Source organism: Pungitius pungitius, chromosome 8, assembly GCF_949316345.1.
Source record: "Pungitius pungitius chromosome 8, fPunPun2.1, whole genome shotgun sequence".
Taxonomy (NCBI): Eukaryota; Metazoa; Chordata; class Actinopteri; order Perciformes; family Gasterosteidae; genus Pungitius; species Pungitius pungitius.
The window spans coordinates 11310531-11324597 of record NC_084907.1 but is presented as its reverse complement, the minus strand read 5'-3'; the positions used below and the strand labels follow the sequence as shown (position 1 = coordinate 11324597).

At 41.1% G+C, this 14067-nt stretch overlaps 1 protein-coding gene and 41 non-coding genes across 42 annotated transcripts in view; all 42 read left to right on the top strand.

The window, feature by feature from the left end:
• Positions 1–14067, top strand: part of mfsd4aa (major facilitator superfamily domain containing 4Aa) — a 189215-nt gene that overhangs the window by 92233 nt on the left and 82915 nt on the right. The window lies entirely within an intron of this gene.
• trnaf-gaa (transfer RNA phenylalanine (anticodon GAA)) lies at positions 151–223 on the top strand. The gene has a single exon. It is a non-coding gene; the product is annotated as a tRNA-Phe (tRNA).
• trnaf-gaa (transfer RNA phenylalanine (anticodon GAA)) lies at positions 499–571 on the top strand. The gene has a single exon. It is a non-coding gene; the product is annotated as a tRNA-Phe (tRNA).
• trnaf-gaa (transfer RNA phenylalanine (anticodon GAA)) lies at positions 846–918 on the top strand. Its single transcript has one exon. It is a non-coding gene; the product is annotated as a tRNA-Phe (tRNA).
• Positions 1171–1243, top strand: trnaf-gaa (transfer RNA phenylalanine (anticodon GAA)). Its single transcript has one exon. It is a non-coding gene; the product is annotated as a tRNA-Phe (tRNA).
• trnaf-gaa (transfer RNA phenylalanine (anticodon GAA)) lies at positions 1508–1580 on the top strand. The gene has a single exon. It is a non-coding gene; the product is annotated as a tRNA-Phe (tRNA).
• trnaf-gaa (transfer RNA phenylalanine (anticodon GAA)) lies at positions 1856–1928 on the top strand. Its single transcript has one exon. It is a non-coding gene; the product is annotated as a tRNA-Phe (tRNA).
• On the top strand, positions 2190–2262 carry trnaf-gaa (transfer RNA phenylalanine (anticodon GAA)). Its single transcript has one exon. It is a non-coding gene; the product is annotated as a tRNA-Phe (tRNA).
• trnaf-gaa (transfer RNA phenylalanine (anticodon GAA)) lies at positions 2538–2610 on the top strand. The gene has a single exon. It is a non-coding gene; the product is annotated as a tRNA-Phe (tRNA).
• trnaf-gaa (transfer RNA phenylalanine (anticodon GAA)) lies at positions 2875–2947 on the top strand. The gene has a single exon. It is a non-coding gene; the product is annotated as a tRNA-Phe (tRNA).
• On the top strand, positions 3223–3295 carry trnaf-gaa (transfer RNA phenylalanine (anticodon GAA)). The gene has a single exon. It is a non-coding gene; the product is annotated as a tRNA-Phe (tRNA).
• On the top strand, positions 3548–3620 carry trnaf-gaa (transfer RNA phenylalanine (anticodon GAA)). Its single transcript has one exon. It is a non-coding gene; the product is annotated as a tRNA-Phe (tRNA).
• Positions 3885–3957, top strand: trnaf-gaa (transfer RNA phenylalanine (anticodon GAA)). Its single transcript has one exon. It is a non-coding gene; the product is annotated as a tRNA-Phe (tRNA).
• Positions 4233–4305, top strand: trnaf-gaa (transfer RNA phenylalanine (anticodon GAA)). Its single transcript has one exon. It is a non-coding gene; the product is annotated as a tRNA-Phe (tRNA).
• Positions 4570–4642, top strand: trnaf-gaa (transfer RNA phenylalanine (anticodon GAA)). Its single transcript has one exon. It is a non-coding gene; the product is annotated as a tRNA-Phe (tRNA).
• trnaf-gaa (transfer RNA phenylalanine (anticodon GAA)) lies at positions 4918–4990 on the top strand. The gene has a single exon. It is a non-coding gene; the product is annotated as a tRNA-Phe (tRNA).
• Positions 5243–5315, top strand: trnaf-gaa (transfer RNA phenylalanine (anticodon GAA)). Its single transcript has one exon. It is a non-coding gene; the product is annotated as a tRNA-Phe (tRNA).
• trnaf-gaa (transfer RNA phenylalanine (anticodon GAA)) lies at positions 5591–5663 on the top strand. Its single transcript has one exon. It is a non-coding gene; the product is annotated as a tRNA-Phe (tRNA).
• Positions 5916–5988, top strand: trnaf-gaa (transfer RNA phenylalanine (anticodon GAA)). The gene has a single exon. It is a non-coding gene; the product is annotated as a tRNA-Phe (tRNA).
• Positions 6253–6325, top strand: trnaf-gaa (transfer RNA phenylalanine (anticodon GAA)). The gene has a single exon. It is a non-coding gene; the product is annotated as a tRNA-Phe (tRNA).
• trnaf-gaa (transfer RNA phenylalanine (anticodon GAA)) lies at positions 6601–6673 on the top strand. The gene has a single exon. It is a non-coding gene; the product is annotated as a tRNA-Phe (tRNA).
• Positions 6938–7010, top strand: trnaf-gaa (transfer RNA phenylalanine (anticodon GAA)). Its single transcript has one exon. It is a non-coding gene; the product is annotated as a tRNA-Phe (tRNA).
• trnaf-gaa (transfer RNA phenylalanine (anticodon GAA)) lies at positions 7286–7358 on the top strand. The gene has a single exon. It is a non-coding gene; the product is annotated as a tRNA-Phe (tRNA).
• On the top strand, positions 7611–7683 carry trnaf-gaa (transfer RNA phenylalanine (anticodon GAA)). The gene has a single exon. It is a non-coding gene; the product is annotated as a tRNA-Phe (tRNA).
• On the top strand, positions 7948–8020 carry trnaf-gaa (transfer RNA phenylalanine (anticodon GAA)). The gene has a single exon. It is a non-coding gene; the product is annotated as a tRNA-Phe (tRNA).
• trnaf-gaa (transfer RNA phenylalanine (anticodon GAA)) lies at positions 8298–8370 on the top strand. The gene has a single exon. It is a non-coding gene; the product is annotated as a tRNA-Phe (tRNA).
• trnaf-gaa (transfer RNA phenylalanine (anticodon GAA)) lies at positions 8632–8704 on the top strand. The gene has a single exon. It is a non-coding gene; the product is annotated as a tRNA-Phe (tRNA).
• trnaf-gaa (transfer RNA phenylalanine (anticodon GAA)) lies at positions 8966–9038 on the top strand. Its single transcript has one exon. It is a non-coding gene; the product is annotated as a tRNA-Phe (tRNA).
• On the top strand, positions 9303–9375 carry trnaf-gaa (transfer RNA phenylalanine (anticodon GAA)). The gene has a single exon. It is a non-coding gene; the product is annotated as a tRNA-Phe (tRNA).
• Positions 9650–9722, top strand: trnaf-gaa (transfer RNA phenylalanine (anticodon GAA)). Its single transcript has one exon. It is a non-coding gene; the product is annotated as a tRNA-Phe (tRNA).
• On the top strand, positions 9984–10056 carry trnaf-gaa (transfer RNA phenylalanine (anticodon GAA)). Its single transcript has one exon. It is a non-coding gene; the product is annotated as a tRNA-Phe (tRNA).
• On the top strand, positions 10331–10403 carry trnaf-gaa (transfer RNA phenylalanine (anticodon GAA)). The gene has a single exon. It is a non-coding gene; the product is annotated as a tRNA-Phe (tRNA).
• On the top strand, positions 10668–10740 carry trnaf-gaa (transfer RNA phenylalanine (anticodon GAA)). The gene has a single exon. It is a non-coding gene; the product is annotated as a tRNA-Phe (tRNA).
• On the top strand, positions 11005–11077 carry trnaf-gaa (transfer RNA phenylalanine (anticodon GAA)). Its single transcript has one exon. It is a non-coding gene; the product is annotated as a tRNA-Phe (tRNA).
• trnaf-gaa (transfer RNA phenylalanine (anticodon GAA)) lies at positions 11353–11425 on the top strand. The gene has a single exon. It is a non-coding gene; the product is annotated as a tRNA-Phe (tRNA).
• trnaf-gaa (transfer RNA phenylalanine (anticodon GAA)) lies at positions 11687–11759 on the top strand. Its single transcript has one exon. It is a non-coding gene; the product is annotated as a tRNA-Phe (tRNA).
• Positions 12034–12106, top strand: trnaf-gaa (transfer RNA phenylalanine (anticodon GAA)). Its single transcript has one exon. It is a non-coding gene; the product is annotated as a tRNA-Phe (tRNA).
• trnaf-gaa (transfer RNA phenylalanine (anticodon GAA)) lies at positions 12381–12453 on the top strand. The gene has a single exon. It is a non-coding gene; the product is annotated as a tRNA-Phe (tRNA).
• trnaf-gaa (transfer RNA phenylalanine (anticodon GAA)) lies at positions 12715–12787 on the top strand. Its single transcript has one exon. It is a non-coding gene; the product is annotated as a tRNA-Phe (tRNA).
• trnaf-gaa (transfer RNA phenylalanine (anticodon GAA)) lies at positions 13052–13124 on the top strand. The gene has a single exon. It is a non-coding gene; the product is annotated as a tRNA-Phe (tRNA).
• On the top strand, positions 13390–13462 carry trnaf-gaa (transfer RNA phenylalanine (anticodon GAA)). Its single transcript has one exon. It is a non-coding gene; the product is annotated as a tRNA-Phe (tRNA).
• On the top strand, positions 13738–13810 carry trnaf-gaa (transfer RNA phenylalanine (anticodon GAA)). The gene has a single exon. It is a non-coding gene; the product is annotated as a tRNA-Phe (tRNA).

Below are 14067 nucleotides of genomic sequence, written 5' to 3'. Positions count from 1 at the left end.
TTGAAAGCCTTGTCTTCTTGAGTAGAACATGGCTAGTACAATGCTAAGAGATGTCGCAGAAGGCTCTCTATTGTTTATGGAAAGCTTCTTTTGAAACTAGCTACATTCTTTTTTCAAGGCTTTTATATAGTCTGTGCTTCTCCCATATGTGCCGAAATAGCTCAGTTGGGAGAGCGTCAGACTGAAGATCTGAAGGTCCCTGGTTCAATCCCGGGTTTCGGCAATTGTGTTATCTGTCCAAACAACATTTAGCGTTGCCGACTCAGAGATATTTGGCTTTTGTATTCGCTTCTACTATTTGCACATTGATGTGTAAGGCTGGACAGTGACTTTGTCTGTTGAAAGCCTTGTCTTGTTGAGTAGAACCAGCTTAGTACAATGCCAAGAGAAGTCGCAAAAGCCTCTCTATTCGTTTATCGAAAGCTTCTTTTAAAACGAACTACATTGTTTTTCTCATGCTTTTACATAGTCTGTGCTTCTCCCGTTGTTGTTTTTTTTGCGGAAATAGCTCAGTTGGGAGAGCGTCAGACTGAAGATCTGAAGGTCCCTGGTTCAATCCCGGGTTTCGGCAATTGTGACATCTGTCCAAACAACATTTAGAGTTGCCGACTCACAGATCTTTGGCTTTTCAGTCGCTTCTACTATTTGCACATTAATGTATAAGGCTAGACAGTGACTTTGTCTGTTGAAAGCCTTGTCTTGTTGAGTAGAACCAGCCTAGTACAATGCCAAGAGAAGTCGCAAAAGCCTCTCTATTCGTTTATGGAAAGCTTCTTTTAAAACTAACTACATTGTTTTTTCCATGCTTTTATATAGTCTGTGCTTCTGCCATTGCTTTTTTTTGTGCCGAAATAGCTCAGTTGGGAGAGCGTCAGACTGAAGATCTGAAGGTCCCTGGTTCAATCCCGGGTTTCGGCAATTGTGACATCTGTCCAAACAACATTTAGCGTTGCCGACTCAGAGATATTTGGCTTTTTTAGTCGCTTCTACTATTTGCACATTGATTTGTAAGGCTGGACAGTGAAAGCCTTGTCTTGTTGAGTAGAACATGGATAGTACTATGCTAAGAGATCTAGCAAAAGGCTCTCAATTGTTTATGGAAAGCTTCTTTTGAAATGAGCTACATTCTTTTCCCCATGCTTTTATATAGTCTGTGCTTCTCCCATATGTGCCAAAATAGCTCAGTTGGGAGAGCGTCAGACTGAAGATCCGAAGGTCCCTGGTTCAATCCCGGGTTTCGGCAATTGTGACATCTATCCAAACAACATTTAGAGTTGCCGACTCACAGATCTTTGGCTTTTCAGTCGCTTCTACTATTTGCACATTAATGTATAAGGCTAGACAGTGACTTTGTCTGTTGAAAGCCTTGTCTTCTTGAGTAGAACATGGCTACTACAATGCCAAGAGATGTCGCAGAAGGCTCTCTATTGTTTATGGAAAGCTTCTTTTGAAATTAGCTACATTCTTTTTTCCATGCTTTTATATAGTCTGTGCTTTTCCCATATGTGCCGAAATAGCTCAGTTGGGCGAGCGTCAGACTGAAGATCTGAAGGTCCCTGGTTCAATCCCGGGTTTCGGCAATTGTGACATCTGTCCAAACAACATTTAGCGTTGCCGAATCAGAGATATTTGGCTTTTTTAGTCGCTTCTACTATTTGCACATTGATGTATAAGGCTAGACAGTGACTTTGTCTGTTGAAAGCCTTGTCTTGTTGAGTAGAACCAGCCTAGTACAATGCCAAGAGAAGTCGCAAAAGCCTCTCTATTCGTTTATGGAAAGCTTCTTTTAAAACTAACTACATTGTTTTTTCCATGCTTTTATATAGTCTGTGCTTCTGCCATTGCTTTTTTTTGTGCCGAAATAGCTCAGTTGGGAGAGCGTCAGACTGAAGATCTGAAGGTCCCTGGTTCAATCCCGGGTTTCGGCAATTGTGACATCTGTCCAAACAACATTTAGCGTTGCCGACTCAGAGATATTTGGCTTTTTTAGTCGCTTCTACTATTTGCACATTGATTTGTAAGGCTGGACAGTGAAAGCCTTGTCTTGTTGAGTAGAACATGGATAGTACTATGCTAAGAGATCTAGCAAAAGGCTCTCAATTGTTTATGGAAAGCTTCTTTTGAAATTAGCTAGATTCTTTTCCCCATGCTTTTATATAGTCTGTGCTTCTCCCATTGTTTTTTTTTGTGCCGAAATAGCTCAGTTGGGAGAGCGTCAGACTGAAGATCTGAAGGTCCCTGGTTCAATCCCGGGTTTCGGCAATTTTTTTATCTTTCCAAAAGTCATTTGGCGTTGCCGACTCAGAGATATTTGGCTTTTTTAGTCGCTTCTACAATTTGCACATTGATGTATAAGGTTAGACAGTGACTTTGTCTGTTGAAAGCCTTGTCTTGTTGAGTAGAACCAGCTTAGTACAATGCCAAGAGAAGTCGCAAAAGCCTCTCTATTTGTTTATGGAAAGCTTCTTTTAAAACTAACTACATTGTTTTTCTCATGCTTTTACATAGTCTGTGCTTCTCCCGTTGTTGTTTTTTTTGCGGAAATAGCTCAGTTGGGAGAGCGTCAGACTGAAGATCTGAAGGTCCCTGGTTCAATCCTGGGTTTCGGCAATTGTGACATCTGTCCAAACAACATTTAGAGTTGCCGACTCACAGATCTTTGGCTTTTCAGTCGCTTCTACTATTTGCACATTAATGTATAAGGCTAGACAGTGACTTTGTCTGTTGAAAGCCTTGTCTTCTTGAGTAGAACATGGCTACTACAATGCCAAGAGATGTCGCAGAAGGCTCTCTATTGTTTATGGAAAGCTTCTTTTGAAATTAGCTACATTCTTTTTTCCATGCTTTTATATAGTCTGTGCTTTTCCCATATGTGCCGAAATAGCTCAGTTGGGCGAGCGTCAGACTGAAGATCTGAAGGTCCCTGGTTCAATCCCGGGTTTCGGCAATTGTGACATCTGTCCAAACAACATTTAGCGTTGCCGAATCAGAGATATTTGGCTTTTTTAGTCGCTTCTACTATTTGCACATTGATGTATAAGGCTAGACAGTGACTTTGTCTGTTGAAAGCCTTGTCTTCTTGAGTAGAACATGGCTAGTACAATGCCAAGAGAAGTCGCAAAAGCCTCTCTATTCGTTTATCGAAAGCTTCTTTTAAAACTAACTACATTGTTTTTTCCATGCTTTTATATAGTCTGTGCTTCTGCCATTGCTTTTTTTTGTGCCGAAATAGCTCAGTTGGGAGAGCGTCAGACTGAAGATCTGAAGGTCCCTGGTTCAATCCCGGGTTTCGGCAATTGTGACATCTGTCCAAACAACATTTAGCGTTGCCGACTCAGAGATATTTGGCTTTTTTAGTCGCTTCTACTATTTGCACATTGATTTGTAAGGCTGGACAGTGAAAGCCTTGTCTTGTTGAGTAGAACATGGATAGTACTATGCTAAGAGATCTAGCAAAAGGCTCTCAATTGTTTATGGAAAGCTTCTTTTGAAATTAGCTACATTCTTTTCCCCATGCTTTTATATAGTCTGTGCTTCTCCCATATGTGCCAAAATAGCTCAGTTGGGAGAGCGTCAGACTGAAGATCTGAAGGTCCCTGGTTCAATCCCGGGTTTCGGCAATTGTGACATCTATCCAAACAACATTTAGAGTTGCCGACTCACAGATCTTTGGCTTTTCAGTCACTTCTACTATTTGCACATTAATGTATAAGGCTAGACAGTGACTTTGTCTGTTGAAAGCCTTGTCTTCTTGAGTAGAACATGGCTAGTACAATGCTAAGAGATGTCGCAGAAGGCTCTCTATTGTTTATGGAAAGCTTCTTTTGAAACTAGCTACATTCTTTTTTCAAGGCTTTTATATAGTCTGTGCTTCTCCCATATGTGCCGAAATAGCTCAGTTGGGAGAGCGTCAGACTGAAGATCTGAAGGTCCCTGGTTCAATCCCGGGTTTCGGCAATTGTGTTATCTGTCCAAACAACATTTAGCGTTGCCGACTCAGAGATATTTGGCTTTTGTATTCGCTTCTACTATTTGCACATTGATGTGTAAGGCTGGACAGTGACTTTGTCTGTTGAAAGCCTTGTCTTGTTGAGTAGAACCAGCTTAGTACAATGCCAAGAGAAGTCGCAAAAGCCTCTCTATTCGTTTATCGAAAGCTTCTTTTAAAACGAACTACATTGTTTTTCTCATGCTTTTACATAGTCTGTGCTTCTCCCGTTGTTTTTTTTTTTGCGGAAATAGCTCAGTTGGGAGAGCGTCAGACTGAAGATCTGAAGGTCCCTGGTTCAATCCCGGGTTTCGGCAATTGTGACATCTGTCCAAACAACATTTAGAGTTGCCGACTCACAGATCTTTGGCTTTTCAGTCGCTTCTACTATTTGCACATTAATGTATAAGGCTAGACAGTGACTTTGTCTGTTGAAAGCCTTGTCTTCTTGAGTAGAACATGGCTACTACAATGCCAAGAGATGTCGCAGAAGGCTCTCTATTGTTTATGGAAAGCTTCTTTTGAAATTAGCTACATTCTTTTTTCCATGCTTTTATATAGTCTGTGCTTTTCCCATATGTGCCGAAATAGCTCAGTTGGGCGAGCGTCAGACTGAAGATCTGAAGGTCCCTGGTTCAATCCCGGGTTTCGGCAATTGTGACATCTGTCCAAACAACATTTAGCGTTGCCGAATCAGAGATATTTGGCTTTTTTAGTCGCTTCTACTATTTGCACATTGATGTATAAGGCTAGACAGTGACTTTGTCTGTTGAAAGCCTTGTCTTGTTGAGTAGAACCAGCCTAGTACAATGCCAAGAGAAGTCGCAAAAGCCTCTCTATTCGTTTATGGAAAGCTTCTTTTAAAACTAACTACATTGTTTTTTCCATGCTTTTATATAGTCTGTGCTTCTGCCATTGCTTTTTTTTGTGCCGAAATAGCTCAGTTGGGAGAGCGTCAGACTGAAGATCTGAAGGTCCCTGGTTCAATCCCGGGTTTCGGCAATTGTGACATCTGTCCAAACAACATTTAGCGTTGCCGACTCAGAGATATTTGGCTTTTTTAGTCGCTTCTACTATTTGCACATTGATTTGTAAGGCTGGACAGTGAAAGCCTTGTCTTGTTGAGTAGAACATGGATAGTACTATGCTAAGAGATCTAGCAAAAGGCTCTCAATTGTTTATGGAAAGCTTCTTTTGAAATTAGCTACATTCTTTTCCCCATGCTTTTATATAGTCTGTGCTTCTCCCATATGTGCCAAAATAGCTCAGTTGGGAGAGCGTCAGACTGAAGATCTGAAGGTCCCTGGTTCAATCCCGGGTTTCGGCAATTGTGACATCTGTCCAAACAACATTTAGCGTTGCCGAATCAGAGATATTTGGCTTTTTTAGTCGCTTCTACTATTTGCACATTGATGTATAAGGCTAGACAGTGACTTTGTCTGTTGAAAGCCTTGTCTTCTTGAGTAGAACATGGCTAGTACAATGCCAAGAGAAGTCGCAAAAGCCTCTCTATTCGTTTATGGAAAGCTTCTTTTAAAACTAACTACATTGTTTTTTCCATGCTTTTATATAGTCTGTGCTTCTGCCATTGCTTTTTTTTGTGCCGAAATAGCTCAGTTGGGAGAGCGTCAGACTGAAGATCTGAAGGTCCCTGGTTCAATCCCGGGTTTCGGCAATTGTGACATCTGTCCAAACAACATTTAGCGTTGCCGACTCAGAGATATTTGGCTTTTTTAGTCGCTTCTACTATTTGCACATTGATTTGTAAGGCTGGACAGTGAAAGCCTTGTCTTGTTGAGTAGAACATGGATAGTACTATGCTAAGAGATCTAGCAAAAGGCTCTCAATTGTTTATGGAAAGCTTCTTTTGAAATTAGCTACATTCTTTTCCCCATGCTTTTATATAGTCTGTGCTTCTCCCATATGTGCCAAAATAGCTCAGTTGGGAGAGCGTCAGACTGAAGATCTGAAGGTCCCTGGTTCAATCCCGGGTTTCGGCAATTGTGACATCTATCCAAACAACATTTAGAGTTGCCGACTCACAGATCTTTGGCTTTTCAGTCACTTCTACTATTTGCACATTAATGTATAAGGCTAGACAGTGACTTTGTCTGTTGAAAGCCTTGTCTTCTTGAGTAGAACATGGCTAGTACAATGCTAAGAGATGTCGCAGAAGGCTCTCTATTGTTTATGGAAAGCTTCTTTTGAAACTAGCTACATTCTTTTTTCAAGGCTTTTATATAGTCTGTGCTTCTCCCATATGTGCCGAAATAGCTCAGTTGGGAGAGCGTCAGACTGAAGATCTGAAGGTCCCTGGTTCAATCCCGGGTTTCGGCAATTGTGTTATCTGTCCAAACAACATTTAGCGTTGCCGACTCAGAGATATTTGGCTTTTGTATTCGCTTCTACTATTTGCACATTGATGTGTAAGGCTGGACAGTGACTTTGTCTGTTGAAAGCCTTGTCTTGTTGAGTAGAACCAGCTTAGTACAATGCCAAGAGAAGTCGCAAAAGCCTCTCTATTCGTTTATCGAAAGCTTCTTTTAAAACGAACTACATTGTTTTTCTCATGCTTTTACATAGTCTGTGCTTCTCCCGTTGTTTTTTTTTTTGCGGAAATAGCTCAGTTGGGAGAGCGTCAGACTGAAGATCTGAAGGTCCCTGGTTCAATCCCGGGTTTCGGCAATTGTGACATCTGTCCAAACAACATTTAGAGTTGCCGACTCACAGATCTTTGGCTTTTCAGTCGCTTCTACTATTTGCACATTAATGTATAAGGCTAGACAGTGACTTTGTCTGTTGAAAGCCTTGTCTTCTTGAGTAGAACATGGCTACTACAATGCCAAGAGATGTCGCAGAAGGCTCTCTATTGTTTATGGAAAGCTTCTTTTGAAATTAGCTACATTCTTTTTTCCATGCTTTTATATAGTCTGTGCTTTTCCCATATGTGCCGAAATAGCTCAGTTGGGCGAGCGTCAGACTGAAGATCTGAAGGTCCCTGGTTCAATCCCGGGTTTCGGCAATTGTGACATCTGTCCAAACAACATTTAGCGTTGCCGAATCAGAGATATTTGGCTTTTTTAGTCGCTTCTACTATTTGCACATTGATGTATAAGGCTAGACAGTGACTTTGTCTGTTGAAAGCCTTGTCTTGTTGAGTAGAACCAGCCTAGTACAATGCCAAGAGAAGTCGCAAAAGCCTCTCTATTCGTTTATGGAAAGCTTCTTTTAAAACTAACTACATTGTTTTTTCCATGCTTTTATATAGTCTGTGCTTCTGCCATTGCTTTTTTTTGTGCCGAAATAGCTCAGTTGGGAGAGCGTCAGACTGAAGATCTGAAGGTCCCTGGTTCAATCCCGGGTTTCGGCAATTGTGACATCTGTCCAAACAACATTTAGCGTTGCCGACTCAGAGATATTTGGCTTTTTTAGTCGCTTCTACTATTTGCACATTGATTTGTAAGGCTGGACAGTGAAAGCCTTGTCTTGTTGAGTAGAACATGGATAGTACTATGCTAAGAGATCTAGCAAAAGGCTCTCAATTGTTTATGGAAAGCTTCTTTTGAAATTAGCTACATTCTTTTCCCCATGCTTTTATATAGTCTGTGCTTCTCCCATATGTGCCAAAATAGCTCAGTTGGGAGAGCGTCAGACTGAAGATCTGAAGGTCCCTGGTTCAATCCCGGGTTTCGGCAATTGTGACATCTATCCAAACAACATTTAGAGTTGCCGACTCACAGATCTTTGGCTTTTCAGTCACTTCTACTATTTGGACATTAATGTATAAGGCTAGACAGTGACTTTGTCTGTTGAAAGCCTTGTCTTCTTGAGTAGAACATGGCTAGTACAATGCTAAGAGATGTCGCAGAAGGCTCTCTATTGTTTATGGAAAGCTTCTTTTGAAACTAGCTACATTCTTTTTTCAAGGCTTTTATATAGTCTGTGCTTCTCCCATATGTGCCGAAATAGCTCAGTTGGGAGAGCGTCAGACTGAAGATCTGAAGGTCCCTGGTTCAATCCCGGGTTTCGGCAATTGTGTTATCTGTCCAAACAACATTTAGCGTTGCCGACTCAGAGATATTTGGCTTTTGTATTCGCTTCTACTATTTGCACATTGATGTGTAAGGCTGGACAGTGACTTTGTCTGTTGAAAGCCTTGTCTTGTTGAGTAGAACCAGCTTAGTACAATGCCAAGAGAAGTCGCAAAAGCCTCTCTATTCGTTTATCGAAAGCTTCTTTTAAAACGAACTACATTGTTTTCCCCATGCTTTTATATAGTGTGTGCTTCTCCCTTTCTTTGTTTTTTTGTGCCGAAATAGCTCAGTTGGGAGAGCGTCAGACTGAAGATCTGAAGGTCCCTGGTTCAATCCCGGGTTTCGGCAATTGTGATATCTGTCCAAACGTCATTTAGCGTTGCCGACTCAGAGATATTTAGCTTTTTTAGTCGCTTCTACTATTTGCACATTGATGTGTAAGGCTGGACAGTGAAAGCCTTGTCTTGTTGAGTAGAACATGGCTAGTACTATGCTAAGAGATCTAGCAAAAGGCTCTCAATTGTTTATGGAAAGCTTCTTTTGAAATTAGCTAGATTCTTTTCCCCATGCTTTTATATAGTCTGTGCTTCTCCCATTGTTTTTTTCTGTGCCGAAATAGCTCAGTTGGGAGAGCGTCAGACTGAAGATCTGAAGGTCCCTGGTTCAATCCCGGGTTTCGGCAATTGTGACATCTGTCCAAACATCATTTAGCGTTGCCGACTCAGAGATATTTGACATTTTTAGTCGCTTCTACTATTTGCACATTGATGTGTAAGGCTGGACAGTGAAAGCCTTGTCTTGTTGAGTAGAACATGGCTAGTACTATGCTAAGAGATCTAGCAAAAGGCTCTCAATTGTTAATGGAAAGCTTCTTTTGAAATTAGCTACATTCTTTTCCCCATGCTTTTATATAGTCTGTGCTTCTCCCATTGTTTTTTTTTGTGCCGAAATAGCTCAGTTGGGAGAGCGTCAGACTGAAGATCTGAAGGTCCCTGGTTCAATCCCGGGTTTCGGCAATTGTGACATCTGTCCAAACAACATTTAGAGTTGCCGACTCACAGATCTTTGGCTTTTCAGTCGCTTCTACTATTTGCACATTAATGTATAAGGCTAGACAGTGACTTTGTCTGTTGAAAGCCATTTCTTGTTAAGTAGAACATGGCTAGTACAATGCTAAGAGATGTCGCAGAAGGCTCTCTATTGTTTATGGAAAGCTTCTTTTGAAATTAGCTAGATTCTTTTTTCAAGGCTTTTATATAGTCTGTGCTTCTCCCATATGTGCCGAAATAGCTCAGTTGGGAGAGCGTCAGACTGAAGATCTGAAGGTCCCTGGTTCAATCCCGGGTTTCGGCAATTGTGACATCTGTCCAAACAACATTTAGAGTTGCCGACTCACAGGTCTTTGGCTTTTCAGTCGCTTCTACTATTTGCACATTATTGTATCAGGCTACATAGTGACTTTGTCTGTTGAAAGCCTTGTCTTGTTGAGTAGAACCAGCTTAGTACAATGCCAAGAGAAGTCGCAAAAGCCTCTCTATTCGTTTATGGAAAGCTTCTTATAAAATTAACTACATTGTTTTTTCCATGCTTTTATATAGTCTGTGCTTCTCCCATTGATTTTTTTTGTGCCGAAATAGCTCAGTTGGGAGAGCGTCAGACTGAAGATCTGAAGGTCCCTGGTTCAATCCCGGGTTTCGGCAATTGTGTTATCTGTCCAAACATCATTTAGCGTTGCCGACTCAGAGATATTTGGCATTTTTAGTCGCTTCTACTATTTGCACATTGATGTGTAAGGCTGGACAGTGAAAGCCTTGTCTTGTTGAGTAGAACATGGCTAGTACTATGCTAAGAGATCTAGCAAAAGGCTCTCAATTGTTAATGGAAAGCTTCTTTTGAAATTAGCTACATTCTTTTCCCCATGCTTTTATATAGTCTGTGCTTCTCCCATTGTTTTTTTTTGTGCCGAAATAGCTCAGTTGGGAGAGCGTCAGACTGAAGATCTGAAGGTCCCTGGTTCAATCCCGGGTTTCGGCAATTGTGACATCTGTCCAAACAACATTTAGAGTTGCCGACTCACAGATCTTTGGCTTTTCAGTCGCTTCTACTATTTGCACATTAATGTATAAGGCTAGACAGTGACTTTGTCTGTTGAAAGCCATTTCTTGTTGAGTAGAACATGGCTAGTACAATGCCAAGAGAAGTCGCAAAAGCCTCTCTATTCGTGTATGGAAAGCTTCTTTTAAAACTAACTACATTGTTTTTTCCATGCTTTTATATAGTCTGTGCTTCTCCCATTGTTTTTTTTTGTGCCGAAATAGCTCAGTTGGGAGAGCGTCAGACTGAAGATCTGAAGGTCCCTGGTTCAATCCTGGGTTTCGGCAATTGTGACATCTGTCCAAACAACAATTAGAGTTGCCGACTCACAGATCTTTGGCTTTTCAGTCGCTTCTACTATTTGCACATTAATGTATAAGGCTAGACAGTGACTTTGTCTGTTGAAAGCCTTGTCTTCTTGAGTAGAACATGGCTAGTACAATGCTAAGAGATGTCGCAGAAGGCTCTCTATTGTTTATGGAAAGCTTCTTTTAAAACTAGCTACATTCTTTTTTCAAGGCTTTTATATAGTCTGTGCTTCTCCCATATGTGCCGAAATAGCTCAGTTGGGAGAGCGTCAGACTGAAGATCTGAAGGTCCCTGGTTCAATCCCGGGTTTCGGCAATTGTGACATGTGTCCAAACAACATTTAGAGTTGCCGACTCACAGATCTTTGGCTTTTCAGTCGCTTCTACTATTTGCACATTAATGTATAAGGCTAGACAGTGACTTTGTCTGTTGAAAGCCTTGTCTTCTTGAGTAGAACATGGCTAGTACAATGCTAAGAGATGTCGCAGAAGGCTCTCTATTGTTTATGGAAAGCTTCTTTTGAAACTAGCTACATTCTTTTTTCAAGGCTTTTATATAGTCTGTGCTTCTCCCATATGTGCCGAAATAGCTCAGTTGGGAGAGCGTCAGACTGAAGATCTGAAGGTCCCTGGTTCAATCCCGGGTTTCGGCAATTGTGACATCTGTCCAAACAACATTTAGCGTTGCCGACTCAGAGATATTTGGCTTTTTTAGTCGCTTCTTCTATTTGCACATTGATGTATAAGGCTAGACAGTGACTTTGTCTGTTGAAAGCCTTGTCTTGTTGAGTAGAACCAGCTTAGTACAATGCCAAGAGAAGTCGCAAAAGCCTCTCTATTCGTTTATGGAAAGCTTCTTTAAAAACTAACTACATTGTTTTTTCCATGCTTTTATATAGTCTGTGCTTCTCCCATTGTTTTTTTTTGTGCCGAAATAGCTCAGTTGGGAGAGCGTCAGACTGAAGATCTGAAGGTCCCTGGTTCAATCCCGGGTTTCGGCAATTGTGTTATCTGTCCAAACATCATTTAGCGTTGCCGACTCAGAGATATTTGGCATTTTTAGTCGCTTCTACTATTTGCACATTGATGTGTAAGGCTGGACAGTGAAAGCCTTGTCTTGTTGAGTAGAACATGGCTAGTACTATGCTAAGAGATCTAGCAAAAGGCTCTCAATTGTTAATGGAAAGCTTCTTTTGAAATTAGCTACATTCTTTTCCCCATGCTTTTATATAGTCTGTGCTTCTCCCATTGTTTTTTTTTGTGCCGAAATAGCTCAGTTGGGAGAGCGTCAGACTGAAGATCTGAAAGTCCCTGGTTCAATCCCGGGTTTCGGCAATTGTGACATCTGTCCAAACAACATTTAGAGTTGCCGACTCACAGATCTTTGGCTTTTCAGTCGCTTCTACTATTTGCACATTAATGTATAAGGCTAGACAGTGACTTTGTCTGTTGAAAGCCATTTCTTGTTGAGTAGAACATGGCTAGTACAATGCCAAGAGACGTCGCAAAAGCCTCTCTATTCGTTTATGGAAAGCTTCTTTTAAAACTAACTACATTGTTTTTTCCATGCTTTTATATAGTCTGTGCTTCTCCCATTGTTTTTTTTTGTGCCCAAATAGCTCAGTTGGGAGAGCGTCAGACTGAAGATCTGAAGGTCCCTGGTTCAATCCCGGGTTTCGGCAATTGTGACATCTGTCCAAACAACATTTAGAGTTGCCGACTCACAGATCTTTGGCTTTTCAGTCGCTTCTACTATTTGCACATTGATGTATAAGGCTAGACAGTGACTTTGTCTGTTGAAAGCCTTGTCTTGTTGAGTAGAACATGGCTAGTACAATGCCAAGAGAAGTCGCAAAAGCCTCTCTATTCGCTTATGGAAAGCTTCTTTTAAAACTAACTACATTGTTTTTTCCATGCTTTTATATAGTCTGTGCTTCTCCCATTGTTTTTTTTTGTGCCGAAATAGCTCAGTTGGGAGAGCGTCAGACTGAAGATCTGAAGGTCCCTGGTTCAATCCCGGGTTTCGGCAATTGTGTTATCTGTCCAAACATCATTTAGCGTTGCCGACTCAGAGATATTTGGCATTTTTAGTCGCTTCTACTATTTGCACATTGATGTGTAAGGCTGGACAGTGAAAGCCTTGTCTTGTTGAGTAGAACATGGCTAGTACTATGCTAAGAGATCTAGCAAAAGGCTCTCAATTGTTAATGGAAAGCTTCTTTTGAAATTAGCTACATTCTTTTCCCCATGCTTTTATATAGTCTGTGCTTCTCCCATTGTTTTTTTTTGTGCCGAAATAGCTCAGTTGGGAGAGCGTCAGACTGAAGATCTGAAGGTCCCTGGTTCAATCCCGGGTTTCGGCAATTGTGACATCTGTCCAAACAACATTTAGAGTTGCCGACTCACAGATCTTTGGCTTTTCAGTCGCTTCTACTATTTGCACATTAATGTATAAGGCTAGACAGTAACTTTGTCTGTTGAAAGCCTTGTCTTCTTGAGTAGAACATGGCTAGTACAATGCTAAGAGATGTCGCAGAAGGCTCTCTATTGTTTATGGAAAGCTTCTTTTGAAACTAGCTACATTCTTTTTTCAAGGCTTTTATATAGTCTGTGCTTCTCCCATATGTGCCGAAATAGCTCAGTTGGGAGAGCGTCAGACTGAAGATCTGAAGGTCCCTGGTTCAATCCCGGGTTTCGGCAATTGTGACATCTGTCCAAACAACATTTAGCGTTGCCGACTCAGAGATATTTGGCTTTTTTAGTCGCTTCTAGTATTTGCACATTGATGTATAAGGCTAGACAGTGACTTTGTCTGTTGAAAGCCTTGTCTTCTTGAGTAGAACATGGCTAGTACAATGCTAAGAGATGTCGCAGAAGGCTCTCTATTGTTTATGGAAAGCTTCTTTTGAAACTAGCTACATTCTTTTTTCAAGGCTTTTATATAGTCTGTGCTTCTCCCATATGTGCCGAAATAGCTCAGTTGGGAGAGCGTCAGACTGAAGATCTGAAGGTCCCTGGTTCAATCCCGGGTTTCGGCAATTGTGACATCTGTCCAAACTACATTTAGCGTTGCCGACTCAGAGATATTTGGCTTTTTTAGTCGCTTCTACTATTTGCACATTGATGTATAAGGCTAGACAGTGACTTTGTCTGTTGAAAGCCTTGTCTTGTTGAGTAGAACATGGCTAGTACAATGCCAAGAGAAGTCGCAAAAGCCTCTCTATTCGTTTATGGAAAGCTTCTTTTAAAACTAACTACATTGTTTTTTCCATGCTTTTATATAGTCTGTGCTTCTCCCATTGTATTTTTTTGTGCCGAAATAGCTCAGTTGGGAGAGCGTCAGACTGAAGATCTGAAGGTCCCTGGTTCAATCCCGGGTTTCGGCAATTGTGACATCCGTCCAAACAACATTTAGAGTTGCCGACTCACAGATCTTTGGCTTTTCAGTCGCTTCTACTATTTGCACATTAATGTATAAGGCTAGACAGTGACTTTGTCTGTTGAAAGCCTTGTCTTCTTGAGTAGAACATGGCTAGTACAATGCTAAGAGATGTCGCAGAAGGCTCTCTATTGTTTATGGAAAGCTTCTTTTGAAACTAGCTACATTCTTTTTTCAAGGCTTTTATATAGTCTGTGCTTCTCC